The 23283-nt window shown below is 38.2% G+C and overlaps 1 protein-coding gene across 8 annotated transcripts in view; it reads left to right on the forward strand.

Annotated features, from left to right (window-relative positions):
- LOC109680657 (C-type lectin domain family 4 member A) overlaps window positions 1–23283 on the forward strand; it is a 142619-nt gene that overhangs the window by 18739 nt on the left and 100597 nt on the right. For all 8 annotated transcript variants that reach the window (XM_074076134.1, XM_074076136.1, XM_074076131.1 and 5 more), the window contains one exon: window positions 4055–4207. The gene's annotated coding sequence lies outside the window, so the exon portion shown is untranslated. The remainder of the gene's footprint in view (window positions 1–4054; window positions 4208–23283) is intronic.

The raw sequence follows: 23283 nt of genomic DNA on the forward strand, positions 1-23283 counted from the left end.
TATCTGTGCCTTTATGTCCTGTAGTGTTCACTTTATGAAATTGAATTTTTTGATGTTCAGTGCATACATGTTTACATTTTCTATCTTCTTGATCAATTGTTCCTTTGTCAATATGAAGAGACCTTCTTTGCTTCTTGTGACTAACTTCAGTTAGAATTCTGCTTTGTCACATATGAGTATTCTTGCTCCTTCTTGCCTCCAGGTTCAATTTTTGTGGAAGATCCTTTGCCATTCTTTTAATTTCAGGTTGTATTTGTTTTTGCCACTGAGATGTGTTTCTTTCTTTTCTTTTCTTTTTTTTAAATTTTAACTGTTTTATTTATTGTTGTGCTGGGTGGAGATACAATGTGGCATTTACAAAGGTTCTTACAATATATCAAATATATCATACTTGATATACTCCACAGCTCTCCTTTATCTCCCCACCTCTCATTGCTGGAATAGTTTCAACAGATACAATTTTTCCATTTACATATATGTGTACACAGCATTTGCACCATATTTACCCTCCTACACCCTTTCCCCACCTGCTCCCCTTCCCATTGATACCAACCCTCCCCCCTCAGGTAAGACCCAGTCTGCCTTCCAGTTCTCCAATTTTGAAAAAGAAAAAAAATATGACATTTTTGGTTGTTTAAGATAGCCACACAGGGAGTTTCCTTGTGACACTTCCACGTATATATGTATTATAGCCCAATTTGGTTCATGAAATGTGTTTAAAGTCAACAAAGAATTGGATGTGGCTTTTTATTCAATATACCAGTCTGTTTCTTTTATGTTTCTGCAGTGCTGAGGATCAAATCCAGGGTCTTGTGTTTTACAAGTCGTCTGTCACTGAGCTACATCCTCAGCCATTTATTTTTGAGATTGGATCTCACTATGAATCTCAGGCTTTCCACAAGCTTGCTTTGTAACCCATGCTGGGATAGCGTCATGAGTTTCCTGCCTCAGACTCCTGACTGCTGGGATTACAAGCATGTGCTACCACAAATGGCTACTCTATGTCTTTTTATTGTAGAATACATTACATTAATTTAGAATTACTATTGAAAATTGTATGCCAATTGCTATAATTGTATTTTTGTAATGTTTGATTAATCCCTAATCCTCAATTGCTTATCTACCCATCTAGTGAGATTTATTCTTTCCTGAAGTGTCATGGTTGTTTTTATCTCCTTCTTGCATTTGTAGGATTTCTTTAAGTATCTTATACTGTTCTGCCTTAGCAGTCATGAATTCCTTTAGTTTGTGTTTATTATGAAGGAATTTATTTATGCTTCAGTTGTGAAAGATAGCTTTGGTGGATACAGTAATGTAGGTAGACAGAAATTTTCTTTCAGAATTTTCATTCCATGTCCTTCTTGATTTTAGAATTTCTATTGAGAAAATCTTCTCTTATTCTGATGAGTTTGCATTTATATATGACCTGGCACTACTCTCTTGCAACTTTCTAATGTTTTAAGTATAATATAAAGTAGGGATGTTTTTTCCTGGTGTTATCTGTCTGGCATACTAAGAGTCTCCTGTGCCTTAGGTCCATCTTTTCTCAAGAACTGGGAGATTTTCTGCTATTATTTTATTGAATATGTTTTCATTGCCTTTAGCTTGTATGTCTTTTTCTTTTTTTCTATGCCCATAGATTTGGTTTTTTAATAGTGTTCTGGAGGTCTAATATGTTCTGACCATACTTTCTAATTTTTTCTTTCTTATTGTCTGAATGTTCTAATGCATGTATGTTGTCTTCAAGCACTGTTATTCTGCTTTCCACTTGAGCTGATGTGTTGGCACATGTTTCAACCCAGTGTTAAAATTTGATTTATTATGCTTTTCATTTCCAAAATTTCAATTTGATTTTATTTCAAAATTTCTATCTCTTTGTTGAATTCTTCTTTAATATCCTACATTTCCTTCCTTATTTTATCCAGCTATTTATTAATAGTCTAGTTGAATTCATTCATGTGTTTATTCCTGACTTTTTTGACTTTGCTGATTATTCTTATAATCATTCTTTTGAATTCTTTGGAATCTCACTAACTTCCCTAACATTAGAGTTCATTTTTGTGGGATTTTTAACTTTTGAGGTGTCAGGTTGCCTTGGTTTTAAAAAAATTTTTAAATTTTTTATGTATTTCTGCCTTGGGACTTATGCATCTGGGACAAAGTCATGGGTTTGACCTTTTAATATTCCATATGTTTTCAGTTCCAATGTTTAGGTGGGACTAGTTTTTGGAGGGGTGAGGTGTAGTTTTTCATCACTGAACTGGAGCTGTAGCTCAGTAGGGAGCAAATACTCAGCCAATGTGCTGAAGGTGATAGACCCAAATCCTAGCATCACACAGAGAAAGGAAAACTAACTGTGGAAGCAACCACACCTGATAGAAAAACCCACTAAGAAATACAGTATAACCAATTAAAGGCAACCATAACCTCAACTATAATACCTTTAGAGATAAAAGGGGGTGCACAGACAATACTTCATGAATTAAAAATACATTTGTTAATGAGGGTAGTAATGGTAAGAAAATAAGAAAAGTAATAATAGCAAAAAATGCTAGAAAAATGAGAAGGAGAAGAGGGAAGAGTAAATAGAAGAGGGGAATGAGAAAGAAGGGAATTGATTAGGAAGATCCAGCTTAAGTCAGAGAGGAAAAAAGCCCAGTAAACAAAGAACCAAAGACAATGCAAATAAAGAGAAACTAGAGCAGGTTGAAAGATGAGAAAGAAGAAGTAAGGAGAGAGGGAAAAAATCCAATTGAAGGCAGAAAGAGAATAAAATGTGGGAATGAGGACAGGAGAGGGAGGATTTAAAGTTAAATATTTTAAATATTTAATGTCAAACATGGGGCTGGTGGAGTGGCTGAAGTGATAGAGTGCCTGCCTAGCAAAGCCTAGCAAGCATGAGGCTCTGAGTTTAAGCCCCAATACCACCCCCCCCCCAAAAAAAGCAAAGTCAAACATGGTCTCTCATGCTTATACTTGTAGCCAACTCTGCAAGGTCCCTTTTACCTAGTCCATTTACTGAAGTGCTCTGTGTCACCTCCACCCCCATTATGCACAGTAAAATTTCCAGAGATTGGAAGGATGAAGGTTTGAGGCCATGCTGGGCTAAAAGTTTGTGGGACCCCCTATCTCAACCAATTAATAAAAATGCTGTGTTGGCACATTCCTGTCATCTCAGTTATGTGGGATGCATAAATAGGGGAAAGACTGTGGTCTAGGAGAAGCCTGGGCATAAATGCAAGAGCCTATTAAGAAAAGTAACTAAAGCAGAAAAAAAAAAGGCAGACCATCTCAAGAGGCAGAGGCCTGCCTACATAGTTTATGGCCCTGAGTTTAAACCCTAGTCCCACTGCTCACTCAAATTTAATATTTGGGTGCAGTGACTTAGGTCTACAATCCCAGCCCCTGGAGACTGAGGCAGCTAGACCACATTCCTCAGGCTAGCCTGGGCCCTATGTCTAGTAGTACTCTCAAAAATATAAAAAGAAAAGCCAAACCAAAAACCAAACAAAAAGAACAACCAAACACCTTCCAAAACCCCAAAAGCCAACCCACAAAGAAACAGGATAGTACAAAATAGGTCAAAGAAATTAGATATTGAATGAAGAAATAGTATAAGAGAAATATAAAAGTGAAGAAAACAAGGAATTTGTTTTGAAAATAGAATATAAATTTATATGTAGCTATTTAAACCAATCAGTCTGATTAAAAAACTGTATCAAAAAGCAAACAATTGGAACCAAGATGGCAGCTAGGGTAGGGAGTCAGAAATCCTAAGCTCTGTGACACCAGAAACCTCCTTGTGATATTGAAGCTGTACTTAGGTAATTCTTATTGCTTCTAGCCAAAATAATAACCACCATCACATTAGGTGCAGATGAAATTCAAAGACTGACCCTTATATCAGCCTTTAATTGCACTTAACACTGCCAAAATTCTGCATGGCAAAGCCAGCAAGGCATATCTGGCCCTGGGGACAAAAAGTCCCCCAGCCATTTCTCTTGTGTTTGTTTTCTTTTTTTTTTCCTCTTTCTTTTTTTCTTCTAACAAGCAGAAGTCAGAGCATCAATCAAAATCATACTCTGCAATATCCTGGACCCTAGACTGTGGAAAAGCCTCCCTACATCATGCTGCACTGAAAAAAGTGGTGCTATTTCTCCCTACCAGCTGGCTCCAAGCTGCTTGCATGAAACTGCAGAACAAACAGGTGAGCATCACGCACCACGTGCAACTCCCCTACCCACCCACTGGGAAAATAATCCTGTTCAGCCCTTGGGCACTGAACCCCTTCCCCCAGCAAAACTGAAAAACATAAACAGTGAACTGTGATCTAACACTGACAGTAGAGTTGTTGGTGGAACACAGAACCTGCCCTGGAGAATGGGGGTGAGGCAAGGAGCTGAACTCTCAGTGCCGAAATCTTAGTGAACTAACATGGGAAAAGCAGCAAAGGCTGAGAGCAGAAGTGGGGGAACAAGCCAACTTCTAGAGGAGCAGCCAGCTCCTGCAGAAATGGGAAAGGCATAAAAGCTGAGGGTGGGAGTAGGGTGATAAGCTAACCTCCCAAAAGAGCTGCTAGCATCCAGCAGAGACCAGGAGAAGAACAAAGACTGAGAGCAGGGATGGAGCGATAAGCCAACCTCCCAAAGCAGGGCAGGTGGTAGATCCTGGAGCTGATCTCTGGGACAGAGAGCAGCATCCAAAACTGAATTGCCCCACCTTGCTGGGGGAGGAGCTGACCAAAAAGAGCTGCAGCTGAAGGGCAACGCAGCTGCCACCTGGTGAAAACAACAACAGCTCTGCCCATCCTGCATGAGCTGGCAGTCTTACCTCACCTCACAATTCCAACTAGTCTTGTGGACAGAAGGACCAAATACCACTCACAAGCTAGTCACCTGGTGTGACCACATTAGAGCTTCCACTTGAACACCAATACCAGGATTGGACACCTAGGAATAACTCCAGAACTTTTACCAAAAGAGTGAAATTATTGTGGTCCCTGAACCTAATGTTTTTATTTCGTTTCTGTTTCTTTCTTTTTTCTTTTTTATTCCTGTATTATTAACTTCACCATCACATTCTCTTATCCCTATTCTTACTTGCTTCACTTTCCCTCCTCCTCCTGTGCTACAATCCATTGATCTCCCTCCCAACTACTTTTTGTGCCCCTTCACATCCACTCTATTCCCATGTTCACCTCCTCCTTCTATCCTCTCCCCACTCTTACTCAATATAGTTCTGGAATTCCTCACCAAAGCAATAAGGCAAGAAAAAGGGGCAATACATCAAAAGTAAATAACAATTATCAACCTATATGCACCCAATGTCAGTGCACCCAATTTCATCAAACATACACTAAAGGACTTAAAAGCATGTATAGTCTTCAACAAAGTGGTAGTGGGAGACCTTAATACCCCTTTATCACCAATAGATAGATCATCCAAATAAAAAATCAACAAAGAAATCCTAGAACTAAATGACACCATAAATCAAATGGACCTAACTGATATCTATAGAATATTTCATCCAATGACAGCAAAATATACATTCTTCTCAGCAGCCCATGGAACACTCTCCAAAGTAGATCATATCTTAGGGTACAAAGCAAGCCTCAGCAAATATAAGAAAACAGAAATAAACCCCTGCATTCTATCTGATCACAGTGCATTAAAACTAGAACTCAACAACACAAACAATAGCAGAAAATATGCAAATAATTGGAGGCAGAATAACACATTGCTCTATGATCAGTGAGTCATAGATAGAATAAGAGAGGAAATAAAAAAGTTCCTGGAAGCTAATGAAAATGAAAACATGACCTACCAGAACCTATGGGACACAGCAAAGGCAGCCTAAGAGGAAATAAAAGGAATACAAATAGGTAAAGAAATAGTCAAAATATCTCTATTTGCAGCCAACATGATCCTATATCTCAAAGACCCAAACACTCTACCCAAAAACTCCTAGATACCATAAACAGTTCAGCAATGTAGCAGGATACAAAATCAACTTACAAAAATCAGTAGCCATTCTATACATCAACCATGAACAAGTTGAAAAAGAATATAGGCAAACAATTCCATTTACAATTGCCTAAAAAAAAAAAAAACTAATACCTAGGAGTAAACTTAACCAATGATGTGAATGACCTCTACAAGGAGAACTACAAACCACTGAAGAGATCGAGGAAGACTACAGAAGGTGGAACGATCTCCCATGCTCATGGATTGGCAGAATCAACATAGCAAAAATGACTATACTACTAAAAGCAATCTACATGTTCAATGTAATTCCCATAAAAATCCCAATGGCATTCATCACAGAGATTGAAAAATCCACCCTGAAGTTCATCTGGAAACACAAAAGAATGTCAAGGGAATACTGAGCAAAAAGAGCAATGCTGGAGGTATCACAATACCTGACTTCAAACTATATTACAAAGCAATAGCAATAAAAACAGCATGGTACTGGAACAAAAACAAATATGAAGACCAGTGGAACAGAATAGAGGACACAGATATGAATCCACACAGCTACACCCACCTTATTTTTGACAAAGTCACCAAAAACATATAATAGAGAAATGACAGCCTTTTTAACAAATGTTGCTGGGAAAAGTGGTTATATGCCTGCAGAAAACTGAAACTAGATCCATGCCTGTCACCCTCTACTAGTATCAACTCAAAGTGGACTAGCAATCTTAATATTAGGAATAAAACCTTGCAGTTAGTACATGAAAGAGCAGGGAATACTTTGGAAGCAATAGATATAGGCAAGGACTTCCTCAGTAGAATCCAGCAGCCCTGCAACTAAGAGAAAGGATGGACAAATGGGCTACATAAAATTAAAAAGCTTCTGGACAACAAAAGAAATGGTCTCTAAGTTGAAGAGACTTCCCCCAGAGAGGGAGAAAATACTTGCTAGCTATACATCAGACAAAGAACTAATAACCAGAACATACAGGGAGCTTAAAAAACTAAACCCCCAAATTAATGAACCAATAAAGAAGTAGGCAACTGAACTAAATGGAACTTTTTGAAAGGAAGAAGTCCAAAAAACACATGGCCAAAAAACACGTGAAAAAATGCTCACCATTCTTGGCCATAAAGGAAATGCACATCAAAACTACACTAAGATTCCACCTCACTCCTGCTGGAATAGCTGCCATCAAGAACACCACCAACAACAAATGTTGGTGAGGATGCGGGGGAATGTAAGCTAGTGCAACCACTCTAGAAAACAATATGGAGGCTTCTTAAAAAAATAAACATAGATCTGCCATATGATCCAGCAATACTATTCTTAGGGATATACCTGAAGGAATGTGACTCCGGTTATCCCAAAGGCACCTGCACACCCATGTTTATTACAGCACTATTCACAATAGCCAAGCTATGGAAACAGCCAAGATGCCCCATTACCAATGAATGAATTAAGAAAATGTGGTAAATGACCCAAACATTGTATGCACATATGAATTAAAAAAAAAAGAAAATATGATATTTATACACAATGGAATTTTATTCAGCCACAAAGAAGAGTAAAATTTTGTCATTCTCAAGAAAATGGATGGAACTGGAGAACATCAACTTGAGCAGAGTTAACCAGGCTCAAAAGGCCAAAAATCATATATTCTGTCTCATATGCAGATTACAGACCCCAAAAAATGCAGCAATATTATTGGACATGGGTCACACACTAAGGGGAGAACGTGCATGGGAGGAATAGGGAAAGGGAAGGAAACCTAAAACTTGAATGTGGTTGATGTGCTCACTGTAGAGGAGTGAATAAAGTAATCTTAAACTGGCAGCAGTCACTATGGGAAGGGGATTAGAAAGTAGTGAAGAGGTCTGGCAGAGATAAACCAATGTGGGTTGCAATACACAAGTGCTAGGAGTCTCTCTGTATAGCTATCTTTACTTCAAACTAACAAAAATACTATGTGTTTCTTATGTCTTATGTTTCCTCTTCAACAAAATTGGAGAACAAGAGGTCAGAACAGGTTCTGTCTGGAAGTGGGAGGTATGGGGCAGGCCGGGAGGAGGGGGAGATGGTCCAAACAATATACACACATGTAATTCGATGTAAAAATGATAAAATAAAAGGGGAAAATCAAACAATTAAAAAAGACAAATAAAATAAAAATGATTTTTTGCTGGTGTTGGCTTTAAACTCAGGACCTCCTTCTCCTTCTGCAAGGCTCAACCACTTGAACCACACCACCAGTCTCCAAATAATATTTCTTTTTTTTTTTTTTTTTAAACAAAGAGAATCTGTTTAATTCTATGTATCATTTCTTTTTTTTTTTTTTCATTTTTCTTTTATTATTCATGTGTGCATACAAGGCTTGGTTCATTTCTCCCCCCTGCCCCCACCCCCTCCCTTACCACCCACTCCGCCCCCTCCCGCTCCCCCCCTCAATACCCAGCAGAAACTATTTTGCCCTTATCTCTAATTTTGTTGTAGAGAGAGTAGAAGCAATAATAGGAAGGAACAAGGGGTTTTGCTGGTTGAGATAAGGATAGCTATACAGGGCATTGACTCACATTGATTTCCTGTGTGTGGGTGTTACCTTCTAGGTTAATTCTTTTTGATCTAACCTTTTCTCTAGTTCCTGGTCCCCTTTTCCTATTGGCCTCAGTTGCTTTAAGGTATCTGCTTTAGTTTCTCTGCGTTAAGGGCAACAAATGCTAGCTAGTTTTTTAGGTGTCTTACCTATCCTCACCCCTCCCTTGTGTGCTCTCGCTTTTATCATGTGCTCATAGTCCAATCCCCTTGTTGTGTTTGCCCTTGATCTAATGTCCACATATGAGGTAGAACATACGATTTTTGGTCTTTTGAGCCAGGCTAACCTCACTCAGAATGATGTTCTCCAATTCCATCCATTTACCAGCGAATGATAACATTTCGTTCTTCTTCATGGCTGCATAAAATTCCATTGTGTATAGATACCACATTTTCTTAATCCATTCGTCAGTGCTGGGACATCTTGGCTGTTTCCATAACTTGGCTATTGTGAATAGTGCTGCAATAAACATGGATGTGCAGGTGCCTCTGGAGTAACAGTCTTTTGGGTATATCCCCAAGAGTGGTATTGCTGGATCAAATGGTAGATCGATGTCCATCTTTTTAAGTAGCCTCCAAATTTTTTTCCAGAGTGGTTGTACTAGTCTACATTCCCACCAACAGTGTAAAAGGGTTCCTTTTTCCCCGCATCCTCGCCAACACCTGTTGTTGGTGGTGTTGCTGATGATGGCTATTCTAACAGGGGTGAGGTGGAATCTTAGTGTGGTTTTAATTTGCATTTCCTTTATTGCTAGAGATGGTGAGCATTTTTTCATGTGTTTTCTGGCCATTTGAATTTCTTCTTTTGAGAAAGTTCTGTTTAGTTCACATGCCCATTTCTTTATTGGTTCACTAGTTTTGGGAGAATTTAGTTTTTTAAGTTCCCTGTATATTCTGGTTATCAGTCCTTTGTCTGATGTATAATTGGCAAATATTTTCTCCCACTCTGTTGGTGTTCTCTTCAGTTTAGAGACCATTTCTTTTGATGAACAGAAGCTTTTTAGTTTTATGAGGTCCCATTTATCTATGCTATCTCTTAGTTGCTGTGCTGCTGGGGTTTCATTGAGAAAGTTTTTACCTATACCTACTAACTCCAGAGTATTTCCTACTCTTTCTTGTATCAACTTAAGAGTTTGGGGTCTGATATTAAGATCCTTGATCCATTTTGAGTTAATCTTGGTATAGGGTGATATACATGGATCTAGTTTCAGTTTTTTGCAGACTGCTAACCAGTTTTCCCAGCAGTTTTTGTTGAAGAGGCTGCTATTTCTCCATCGTATATTTTTAGCTCCTTTGTCAAAGATAAGTTGCTCATAGTTGTGTGGCTTCATATCTGGATCCTCTATTCTGTTCCACTGGTCTTCATGTCTGTTTTTGTGCCAGTACCATGCTGTTTTTATTGTTATTGCTTTGTAATATAGTTTGAAGTCAGGTATTGTGATACCTCCTGCATTGTTCTTTTGACTGAGTATTGCCTTGGCTATTCGTGGCCTCTTGTGTTTCCATATAAATTTAACAGTAGATTTTTCAATCTCTTTAATGAATGTCATTGGAATTTTGATGGGAATTGCATTAAACATGTAGATTACTTTGGGGAGTATCGACATTTTTACTATGTTGATTCTACCAATCCATGAGCATGGGAGATCTCTCCACTTTCTATAGTCTTCCTCAATCTCTTTCTTCAGAAGTGTATAGTTTTCCTTGTAGAGGTCTTTCACATCTTTTGTTAGGTTTACACCTAGGTATTTGATTTTTTTTGAGGCTATTGTAAATGGAATTGTTTTCATACATTCTTTTTCCGTTTGCTCATTGTTAGTGTATAGAAATGCTAATGATTTTTCTATGTTGATTTTATATCCTGCTACTTTGCTATAGCTATTGATGATGTCTAGAAGCTTCTGAGTAGAGTTTTTTGGGTCTTTAAGGTATAGGATCATGTCGTCTGCAAATAGGGATATTTTGACAGTTTCTTTACCTATTTGTATTCCTTTTATTCCTTCTTCTTGCCTAATTGCTCTGGCTAGGAATTCCAGTACTATGTTGAATAGGAGTGGAGATAGTGGGCATCCTTGTCTGGTTCCTGATTTTAGAGGGAACGGTTTTAATTTTTCTCCGTTAAGTATAATGCTGGCTGTAGGTTTGTCATATATAGCTTTTATAATGTTGAGGAACTTTCCTTCTATTCCTAGTTTTCCTAGAGCTTTTATCATGAAATGATGTTGGATCTTATCAAAGGCTTTTTCTGCGTCTACCAAATAATATTTCTTTTAAATTAAAGAAAGGGGGCAAGTGTCCATTGCTATGAGGATGTCAATTGCATGGCTAGTGATACAAAATCTTGATCTATGCTGATTGGCTTTTCTTTGTTTGACCACATTGGCAGTTGACCACTTGGTGGAGTGTGTGTGCTAGTTGACTTCTTTTGTTTTCTTTTTTTTTTTTTTTTCATTTTTCTTTTATTATTCATATGTGTATACAAGGCTTGGTTCATTTCTCCCCCCTGCCCCCACCCCCTCCCTTACCACCCACTCGACCCCCTCCCGCTCCCCCCCTCAATACCCAGCAGAAACTATTTTGCCCTTATCTCTAATTTTGTTGTAGAGAGAGTATAAGCAATAATAGGAAGGAACAAGGGGTTTTGCTGGTTGAGATAAGGATAGCTATACAGGGCATTGACTCACATTGATTTCCTGTGCGTGGGTGTTATCTTCTAGGTTAATTCTTTTTGATCTAACCTTTTCTCTAGTTCCTGGTCCCCTTTTCCTATTGGCCTCAGTTGCTTTAAGGTATCTGCTTTAGTTTCTCTGCATTAAGGGCAACAAATGCTAGCTAGTTTTTTAGGTGTCTTACCTATCCTCGCCCCTCCCTTGTGTGCTCTCGCTTTTATCATGTGCTCATAGTCCAATCCCCTTGTTGTGTTTGCCCTTGATCTAATGTCCACATATGAGGGAGAACATACGATTTTTGGTCTTTTGAGCCAGGCTAACCTCACTCAGAATGATGTTCTCCAATTCCATCCATTTACCAGCGAATGATAACATTTCGTTCTTCTTCATGGCTGCATAAAATTCCATTGTGTATAGATACCACATTTTCTTAATCCATTCGTCAGTGCTGGGACATCTTGGCTGTTTCCATAACTTGGCTATTGTGAATAGTGCCGCAATAAACATGGTTGTGCAGGTGCCTCTGGAGTAACAGTCTTTTGGGTATATCCCCAAGAGTGGTATTGCTGGATCAAATGGTAGATCGATGTCCAGCTTTTTAAGTAGCCTCCAAATTTTTTTCCAGAGTGGTTGTACTAGTCTACATTCCCACCAACAGTGTAAAAGGGTTCCTTTTTCCCCGCATACTCGCCAACACCTGTTGTTGGTGGTGTTGCTGATGATGGCTATTCTAACAGGGGTGAGGTGGAATCTTAGTGTGGTTTTAATTTGCATTTCCTTTATTGCTAGAGATGGTGAGCATTTTTTCATGTGTTTTCTGGCCATTTGAATTTCTTCTTTTGAGAAAGTTCTGTTTAGTTCACATGCCCATTTCTTTATTGTTTCATTAGTTTTGGGAGAATTTAGTTTTTGAAGTTCCCTGTATATTCTGGTTATCAGTCCTTTGTCTGATGTATAATTGGCAAATATTTTCTCCCACTCTGTGGGTGTTCTCTTCAGTTTAGAGACCATTTCTTTTGATGAACAGAAGCTTTTTAGTTTTATGAGGTCCCATTTATCTATGCTATCTCTTAGTTGCTGTGCTGCTGGGGTTTCATTGAGAAAGTTCTTACCTATACCTACTAACTCCAGAGTATTTCCTACTCTTTCTTGTATCAACTTAAGAGTTTGGGGTCTGATATTAAGATCCTTGATCCATTTTGAGTTAATCTTGGTATAGGGTGATATACATGGATCTAGTTTCAGTTTTTTGCAGACTGCTAACCAGTTTTCCCAGCAGTTTTTGTTGAAGAGGCTGCTATTTCTCCATCGTATATTTTTAGCTCCTTTGTCAAAGATAAGTTGCTCATAGTTGTGTTGCTTCATATCTGGATCCTCTATTCTGTTCCACTGGTCTTCATGTCTGTTTTTGTGCCAGTACCATGCTGTTTTTATTGTTATTGCTTTGTAATATAGTTTGAAGTCAGGTATTGTGATACCTCCTGCATTGTTCTTTTGACTGAGTATTGCCTTGGCTATTCGTGGCCTCTTGTGTTTCCATATAAATTTAACAGTAGATTTTTCAATCTCTTTAATGAATATCATTGGAATTTTGATGGGAATTGCATTAAACATGTAGATTACTTTGGGGAGTATCGACATTTTTACTATGTTGATTCTACCAATCCATGAGCATGGGAGATCTCTCCACTTTCTATAGTCTTCCTCAATCTCTTTCTTCAGAAGTGTATAGTTTTCCTTGTAGGGGTCTTTCACATCTTTTGTTAGGTTTACACCTAGGTATTTGATTTTTTTTGAGGCTATTGTAAATGGAACTGTTTTCATACATTCTTTTTCCGTTTGCTCATTGTTAGTGTATAGAAATGCTAATGATTTTTCTATGTTGATTTTATATCCTGCTACCTTGCTATAGCTATTGATGATGTCTAGAAGCTTCTGAGTAGAGTTTTTTGGGTCTTTAAGGTATAGGATCATGTCGTCTGCAAATAGGGATATTTTGACAGTTTCTTTACCTATTTGTATTCCTTTTATTCCTTCTTCTTGCCTAATTGCTCTGGCTAGGAATTCCAGTACTATGTTGAATAGGAGTGGAGATAGTGGGCATCCTTGTCTGGTTCCTGATTTTAGAGGGAACGGTTTTAATTTTTCTCCGTTAAGTATAATGCTGGCTGTAGGTTTGTCATATATAGCTTTTATAATGTTGAGGAACTTTCCTTCTATTCCTAGTTTTCCTAGAGCTTTTATCATGAAATGATGTTGGATCTTATCAAAGGCTTTTTCTGCATCTATTGAGATGATCAAGTGGTTTTTGTCTTTGCTTCTGTTAATGTGGTTTATTACGTTTATTGATTTTCGTATGTTGAACCACCCCTGCATCCCTGGGATGAAGCCTACCTGGTCGTGGTGGATAATCTTTTTGATGTGTTGCTGAATTCGATTTGCCATTATTTTGTTGAGGATTTTTGCATCAATGTTCATTAAGGAGATTGGCCTATAGTTCTCCTTTTTGGAGGTGTCTTTGCCTGGTTTTGGGATAAGTGTAATACTGGCTTCATAAAATGTGTTTGGCAGTTTTCCTTCCCTTTCTATTTCATGGAACAGTTTAAGGAGGGTTGGTATCAGTTCTTCTTTAAAGGTCTGATAGAATTCAGCAGAGAATCCATCAGGTCCTGGACTTTTCTTTTTGGGGAGACTCTTGATTGCTGCTTCAATTTCATTTTGTGTTATAGGTCTATTCAGGTGATTAATTTCCTCTTGGTTCAGTTTTGGATGATCATATGTATCTAGAAATCTGTCCATTTCTTTTAGATTTTCTTTTTTTTTTTTTTTTCATTTTTCTTTTATTATTCATATGTGCATACAAGGCTTGGGTCATTTCTCCCCCCTGCCCCCACCCCCTCCCTTACCACCCACTCCACCCCCTCCCGCTTCCCCCCTCAATACCCAGCAGAAACTATTTTGCCCTTATCTCTAATTTTGTTGTAGAGAGAGTATAAGCAATAATAGGAAGGAACAAGGGGTTTTGCTGGTTGAGATAAGGATAGCTATACAGGGCATTGACTCACATTGATTTCCTGTGCATGGGTGTTACCTTCTAGGTTAATTCTTTTTAATCTAACCTTTTCTCTAGTTCCTGGTCCCCTTTTCCTATTGGCCTCAGTTGCTTTAAGGTATCTGCTTTAGTTTCTCTGCATTAAGGGCAACAAATGCTAGCTAGTTTTTTAGGTGTCTTACCTATCCTCGCCCCTCCCTTGTGTGCTCTCGCTTTTATCATGTGCTCATAGTCCAATCCCCTTGTTGTGTTTGCCCTTGATCTAATGTCCACATATGAGGGAGAACATACGATTTTTGGTCTTTTGAGCCAGGCTAACCTCACTCAGAATGATGTTCTCCAATTCCATCCATTTACCAGCGAATGATAACATTTCGTTCTTCTTCATGGCTGCATAAAATTCCATTGTGTATAGATACCACATTTTCTTAATCCATTCGTCAGTGCTGGGGCATCTTGGCTGTTTCCATAACTTGGCTATTGTGAATAGTGCCGCAATAAACATGGATGTGCAGGTGCCTCTGCAGTAACAGTCTTTTGGGTATATCCCCAAGAGTGGTATTGCTGGATCAAATGGTAGATCGATGTCCAGCTTTTTAAGTAGCCTCCAAATTTTTTTCCAGAGTGGTTGTACTAGTCTACATTCCCACCAACAGTGTAAGAGGGTTCCTTTTTCCCCGCATCCTCGCCAACACCTGTTGTTGGTGGTGTTGCTGATGATGGCTATTCTAACAGGGGTGAGGTGGAATCTTAGTGTGGTTTTAATTTGCATTTCCTTTATTGCTAGAGATGGTGAGCATTTTTTCATGTGTTTTCTGGCCATTTGAATTTCTTCTTTTGAGAAAGTTCTGTTTAGTTCACATGCCCATTTCTTTATTGTTTCATTAGTTTTGGGAGAATTTAGTTTTTGAAGTTCCCTGTATATTCTGGTTATCAGTCCTTTGTCTGATGTATAGTTGGCAACTATTTTCTCCCACTCTGTGGGTGTTCTCTTCAGTTTAGAGACCATTTCTTTTGATGAACAGAAGCTTTTTAGTTTTATGAGGTCCCATTTATCTATGCTATCTCTTAGTTGCTGTGCTGCTGGGGTTTCATTGAGAAAGTTCTTACCTATACCTACTAACTCCAGAGTATTTCCTACTCTTTCTTGTATCAACTTAAGAGTTTGGGGTCTGATATTAAGATCCTTGATCCATTTTGAGTTAATCTTGGTATAGGGTGATATACATGGATCTAGTTTCAGTTTTTTGCAGACTGCTAACCAGTTTTCCCAGCAGTTTTTGTTGAAGAGGCTGCTATTTCTCCATCGTATATTTTTAGCTCCTTTGTCAAAGATAAGTTGCTCATAGTTGTGTGGCTTCATATCTGGATCCTCTATTCTGTTCCACTGGTCTTCATGTCTGTTTTTGTGCCAGTACCATGCTGTTTTTATTGTTATTGCTTTGTAATATAGTTTGAAGTCAGGTATTGTGATACCTCCTGCATTGTTCTTTTGACTGAGTATTGCCTTGGCTATTCGTGGCCTCTTGTGTTTCCATATAAATTTAACAGTAGATTTTTCAATCTCTTTAATGAATATCATTGGAATTTTGATGGGAATTGCATTAAACATGTAGATTACTTTGGGGAGTATCGACATTTTTACTATGTTGATTCTACCAATCCATGAGCATGGGAGATCTCTCCACTTTCTATAGTCTTCCTCAATCTCTTTCTTCAGAAGTGTATAGTTTTCCTTGTAGGGGTCTTTCACATCTTTTGTTAGGTTTACACCTAGGTATTTGATTTTTTTTGAGGCTATTGTAAATGGAACTGTTTTCATACATTCTTTTTCCGTTTGCTCATTGTTAGTGTATAGAAATGCTAATGATTTTTCTATGTTGATTTTATATCCTGCTACCTTGCTATAGCTATTGATGATGTCTAGAAGCTTCTGAGTAGAGTTTTTTGGGTCTTTAAGGTATAGGATCATGTCGTCTGCAAATAGGGATATTTTGACAGTTTCTTTACCTATTTGTATTCCTTTTATTCCTTCTTCTTGCCTAATTGCTCTGGCTAGGAATTCCAGTACTATGTTGAATAGGAGTGGAGATAGTGGGCATCCTTGTCTGGTTCCTGATTTTAGAGGGAACGGTTTTAATTTTTCTCCGTTAAGTATAATGCTGGCTGTAGGTTTGTCATATATAGCTTTTATAATGTTGAGGAACTTTCCTTCTATTCCTAGTTTTCCTAGAGCTTTTATCATGAAATGATGTTGGATCTTATCAAAGGCTTTTTCTGCATCTATTGAGATGATCAAGTGGTTTTTGTCTTTGCTTCTGTTAATGTGGTTTATTACGTTTATTGATTTTCGTATGTTGAACCACCCCTGCATCCCTGGGATGAAGCCTACCTGGTCGTGGTGGATAATCTTTTTGATGTGTTGCTGAATTCGATTTGCCATTATTTTGTTGAGGATTTTTGCATCAATGTTCATTAAGGAGATTGGCCTATAGTTCTCCTTTTTGGAGGTGTCTTTGCCTGGTTTTGGGATAAGTGTAATACTGGCTTCATAAAATGTGTTTGGCAGTTTTCCTTCCCTTTCTATTTCATGGAACAGTTTAAGGAGGGTTGGTATCAGTTCTTCTTTAAAGGTCTGATAGAATTCAGCAGAGAATCCATCAGGTCCTGGACTTTTCTTTTTGGGGAGACTCTTGATTGCTGCTTCAATTTCATTTTGTGTTATAGGTCTATTCAGGTGATTAATTTCCTCTTGGTTCAGTTTTGGATGATCATATGTATCTAGAAATCTGTCCATTTCTTTTAGATTTTCTTTTTTTTTTTTTTCATTTTTCTTTTATTATTCATATGTGCATACAAGGCTTGGGTCATTTCTCCCCCCTGCCCCCACCCCCTCCCTTACCACCCACTCCACCCCCTCCCGCTTCCCCCCTCAATACCCAGCAGAAACTATTTTGCCCTTATCTCTAATTTTGTTGTAGAGAGAGTATAAGCAATAATAGGAAGGAACAAGGGGTTTTGCTGGTTGAGATAAGGATAGCTATACAGGGCATTGACTCACATTGATTTCCTGTGCATGGGTGTTACCTTCTAGGTTAATTCTTTTTAATCTAACCTTTTCTCTAGTTCCTGGTCCCCTTTTCCTATTGGCCTCAGTTGCTTTAAGGTATCTGCTTTAGTTTCTCTGCATTAAGGGCAACAAATGCTAGCTAGTTTTTTAGGTGTCTTACCTATCCTCGCCCCTCCCTTGTGTGCTCTCGCTTTTATCATGTGCTCATAGTCCAATCCCCTTGTTGTGTTTGCCCTTGATCTAATGTCCACATATGAGGGAGAACATACGATTTTTGGTCTTTTGAGCCAGGCTAACCTCACTCAGAATGATGTTCTCCAATTCCATCCATTTACCAGCGAATGATAACATTTCGTTCTTCTTCATGGCTGCATAAAATTCCATTGTGTATAGATACCACATTTTCTTAATCCATTCGTCAGTGCTGGGGCATCTTGGCTGTTTCCATAACTTGGCTATTGTGAATAGTGCCGCAATAAACATGGATGTGCAGGTGCCTCTGCAGTAACAGTCTTTTGGGTATATCCCCAAGAGTGGTATTGCTGGATCAAATGGTAGATCGATGTCCAGCTTTTTAAGTAGCCTCCAAATTTTTTTCCAGAGTGGTTGTACTAGTCTACATTCCCACCAACAGTGTAAGAGGGTTCCTTTTTCCCCGCATCCTCGCCAACACCTGTTGTTGGTGGTGTTGCTGATGATGGCTATTCTAACAGGGGTGAGGTGGAATCTTAGTGTGGTTTTAATTTGCATTTCCTTTATTGCTAGAGATGGTGAGCATTTTTTCATGTGTTTTCTGGCCATTTGAATTTCTTCTTTTGAGAAAGTTCTGTTTAGTTCACATGCCCATTTCTTTATTGTTTCATTAGTTTTGGGAGAATTTAGTTTTTGAAGTTCCCTGTATATTCTGGTTATCAGTCCTTTGTCTGATGTATAGTTGGCAACTATTTTCTCCCACTCTGTGGGTGTTCTCTTCAGTTTAGAGACCATTTCTTTTGATGAACAGAAGCTTTTTAGTTTTATGAGGTCCCATTTATCTATGCTATCTCTTAGTTGCTGTGCTGCTGGGGTTTCATTGAGAAAGTTCTTACCTATACCTACTAACTCCAGAGTATTTCCTACTCTTTCTTGTATCAACTTAAGAGTTTGGGGTCTGATATTAAGATCCTTGATCCATTTTGAGTTAATCTTGGTATAGGGTGATATACATGGATCTAGTTTCAGTTTTTTGCAGACTGCTAACCAGTTTTCCCAGCAGTTTTTGTTGAAGAGGCTGCTATTTCTCCATCGTATATTTTTAGCTCCTTTGTCAAAGATAAGTTGCTCATAGTTGTGTGGCTTCATATCTGGATCCTCTATTCTGTTCCACTGGTCTTCATGTCTGTTTTTGTGCCAGTACCATGCTGTTTTTATTGTTATTGCTTTGTAATATAGTTTGAAGTCAGGTATTGTGATACCTCCTGCATTGTTCTTTTGACTGAGTATTGCCTTGGCTATTCGTGGCCTCTTGTGTTTCCATATAAATTTAACAGTAGATTTTTCAATCTCTTTAATGAATATCATTGGAATTTTGATGGGAATTGCATTAAACATGTAGATTACTTTGGGGAGTATCGACATTTTTACTATGTTGATTCTACCAATCCATGAGCATGGGAGATCTCTCCACTTTCTATAGTCTTCCTCAATCTCTTTCTTCAGAAGTGTATAGTTTTCCTTGTAGGGGTCTTTCACATCTTTTGTTAGGTTTACACCTAGGTATTTGATTTTTTTTGAGGCTATTGTAAATGGAACTGTTTTCATACATTCTTTTTCCGTTTGCTCATTGTTAGTGTATAGAAATGCTAATGATTTTTCTATGTTGATTTTATATCCTGCTACCTTGCTATAGCTATTGATGATGTCTAGAAGCTTCTGAGTAGAGTTTTTTGGGTCTTTAAGGTATAGGATCATGTCGTCTGCAAATAGGGATATTTTGACAGTTTCTTTACCTATTTGTATTCCTTTTATTCCTTCTTCTTGCCTAATTGCTCTGGCTAGGAATTCCAGTACTATGTTGAATAGGAGTGGAGATAGTGGGCATCCTTGTCTGGTTCCTGATTTTAGAGGGAACGGTTTTAATTTTTCTCCGTTAAGTATAATGCTGGCTGTAGGTTTGTCATATATAGCTTTTATAATGTTGAGGAACTTTCCTTCTATTCCTAGTTTTCCTAGAGCTTTTATCATGAAATGATGTTGGATCTTATCAAAGGCTTTTTCTGCATCTATTGAGATGATCAAGTGGTTTTTGTCTTTGCTTCTGTTAATGTGGTTTATTACGTTTATTGATTTTCGTATGTTGAACCACCCCTGCATCCCTGGGATGAAGCCTACCTGGTCGTGGTGGATAATCTTTTTGATGTGTTGCTGAATTCGATTTGCCATTATTTTGTTGAGGATTTTTGCATCAATGTTCATTAAGGAGATTGGCCTATAGTTCTCCTTTTTGGAGGTGTCTTTGCCTGGTTTTGGGATAAGTGTAATACTGGCTTCATAAAATGTGTTTGGCAGTTTTCCTTCCCTTTCTATTTCATGGAACAGTTTAAGGAGGGTTGGTATCAGTTCTTCTTTAAAGGTCTGATAGAATTCAGCAGAGAATCCATCAGGTCCTGGACTTTTCTTTTTGGGGAGACTCTTGATTGCTGCTTCAATTTCATTTTGTGTTATAGGTCTATTCAGGTGATTAATTTCCTCTTGGTTCAGTTTTGGATGATCATATGTATCTAGAAATCTGTCCATTTCTTTTAGATTTTCTTTTTTTTTTTTTTTTCATTTTTCTTTTATTATTCATATGTGCATACAAGGCTTGGGTCATTTCTCCCCCCTGCCCCCACCCCCTCCCTTACCACCCACTCCACCCCCTCCCGCTTCCCCCCTCAATACCCAGCAGAAACTATTTTGCCCTTATCTCTAATTTTGTTGTAGAGAGAGTATAAGCAATAATAGGAAGGAACAAGGGGTTTTGCTGGTTGAGATAAGGATAGCTATACAGGGCATTGACTCACATTGATTTCCTGTGCATGGGTGTTACCTTCTAGGTTAATTCTTTTTAATCTAACCTTTTCTCTAGTTCCTGGTCCCCTTTTCCTATTGGCCTCAGTTGCTTTAAGGTATCTGCTTTAGTTTCTCTGCATTAAGGGCAACAAATGCTAGCTAGTTTTTTAGGTGTCTTACCTATCCTCACCCCTCCCTTGTGTGCTCTCGCTTTTATCATGTGCTCATAGTCCAATCCCCTTGTTGTGTTTGCCCTTGATCTAATTTCCACATATGAGGGAGAACATACGATTTTTGGTCTTTTGAGCCAGGCTAACCTCACTCAGAATGATGTTCTCCAATTCCATCCATTTACCAGCGAATGATAACATTTCGTTCTTCTTCATGGCTGCATAAAATTCCATTGTGTATAGATACCACATTTTCTTAATCCATTCGTCAGTGCTGGGGCATCTTGGCTGTTTCCATAACTTGGCTATTGTGAATAGTGCCGCAATAAACATGGATGTGCAGGTGCCTCTGCAGTAACAGTCTTTTGGGTATATCCCCAAGAGTGGTATTGCTGGATCAAATGGTAGATCGATGTCCAGCTTTTTAAGTAGCCTCCAAATTTTTTTCCAGAGTGGTTGTACTAGTCTACATTCCCACCAACAGTGTAAGAGGGTTCCTTTTTCCCCGCATCCTCGCCAACACCTGTTGTTGGTGGTGTTGCTGATGATGGCTATTCTAACAGGGGTGAGGTGGAATCTTAGTGTGGTTTTAATTTGCATTTCCTTTATTGCTAGAGATGGTGAGCATTTTTTCATGTGTTTTCTGGCCATTTGAATTTCTTCTTTTGAGAAAGTTCTGTTTAGTTCACATGCCCATTTCTTTATTGTTTCATTAGTTTTGGGAGAATTTAGTTTTTGAAGTTCCCTGTATATTCTGGTTATCAGTCCTTTGTCTGATGTATAGTTGGCAACTATTTTCTCCCACTCTGTGGGTGTTCTCTTCAGTTTAGAGACCATTTCTTTTGATGAACAGAAGCTTTTTAGTTTTATGAGGTCCCATTTATCTATGCTATCTCTTAGTTGCTGTGCTGCTGGGGTTTCATTGAGAAAGTTCTTACCTATACCTACTAACTCCAGAGTATTTCCTACTCTTTCTTGTATCAACTTAAGAGTTTGGGGTCTGATATTAAGATCCTTGATCCATTTTGAGTTAATCTTGGTATAGGGTGATATACATGGATCTAGTTTCAGTTTTTTGCAGACTGCTAACCAGTTTTCCCAGCAGTTTTTGTTGAAGAGGCTGCTATTTCTCCATCGTATATTTTTAGCTCCTTTGTCAAAGATAAGTTGCTCATAGTTGTGTGGCTTCATATCTGGATCCTCTATTCTGTTCCACTGGTCTTCATGTCTGTTTTTGTGCCAGTACCATGCTGTTTTTATTGTTATTGCTTTGTAATATAGTTTGAAGTCAGGTATTGTGATACCTCCTGCATTGTTCTTTTGACTGAGTATTGCCTTGGCTATTCGTGGCCTCTTGTGTTTCCATATAAATTTAACAGTAGATTTTTCAATCTCTTTAATGAATATCATTGGAATTTTGATGGGAATTGCATTAAACATGTAGATTACTTTGGGGAGTATCGACATTTTTACTATGTTGATTCTACCAATCCATGAGCATGGGAGATCTCTCCACTTTCTATAGTCTTCCTCAATCTCTTTCTTCAGAAGTGTATAGTTTTCCTTGTAGGGGTCTTTCACATCTTTTGTTAGGTTTACACCTAGGTATTTGATTTTTTTTGAGGCTATTGTAAATGGAACTGTTTTCATACATTCTTTTTCCGTTTGCTCATTGTTAGTGTATAGAAATGCTAATGATTTTTCTATGTTGATTTTATATCCTGCTACCTTGCTATAGCTATTGATGATGTCTAGAAGCTTCTGAGTAGAGTTTTTTGGGTCTTTAAGGTATAGGATCATGTCGTCTGCAAATAGGGATATTTTGACAGTTTCTTTACCTATTTGTATTCCTTTTATTCCTTCTTCTTGCCTAATTGCTCTGGCTAGGAATTCCAGTACTATGTTGAATAGGAGTGGAGATAGTGGGCATCCTTGTCTGGTTCCTGATTTTAGAGGGAACGGTTTTAATTTTTCTCCGTTAAGTATAATGCTGGCTGTAGGTTTGTCATATATAGCTTTTATAATGTTGAGGAACTTTCCTTCTATTCCTAGTTTTCCTAGAGCTTTTATCATGAAATGATGTTGGATCTTATCAAAGGCTTTTTCTGCATCTATTGAGATGATCAAGTGGTTTTTGTCTTTGCTTCTGTTAATGTGGTTTATTACGTTTATTGATTTTCGTATGTTGAACCACCCCTGCATCCCTGGGATGAAGCCTACCTGGTCGTGGTGGATAATCTTTTTGATGTGTTGCTGAATTCGATTTGCCATTATTTTGTTGAGGATTTTTGCATCAATGTTCATTAAGGAGATTGGCCTATAGTTCTCCTTTTTGGAGGTGTCTTTGCCTGGTTTTGGGATAAGTGTAATACTGGCTTCATAAAATGTGTTTGGCAGTTTTCCTTCCCTTTCTATTTCATGGAACAGTTTAAGGAGGGTTGGTATCAGTTCTTCTTTAAAGGTCTGATAGAATTCAGCAGAGAATCCATCAGGTCCTGGACTTTTCTTTTTGGGGAGACTCTTGATTGCTGCTTCAATTTCATTTTGTGTTATAGGTCTATTCAGGTGATTAATTTCCTCTTGGTTCAGTTTTGGATGATCATATGTATCTAGAAATCTGTCCATTTCTTTTAGATTTTCTTTTTTTTTTTTTTTCATTTTTCTTTTATTATTCATATGTGCATACAAGGCTTGGGTCATTTCTCCCCCCTGCCCCCACCCCCTCCC

This window comes from Castor canadensis, chromosome 6, assembly GCF_047511655.1.
Source record: "Castor canadensis chromosome 6, mCasCan1.hap1v2, whole genome shotgun sequence".
In the NCBI taxonomy this organism is placed as follows: domain Eukaryota; kingdom Metazoa; phylum Chordata; class Mammalia; order Rodentia; family Castoridae; genus Castor; species Castor canadensis.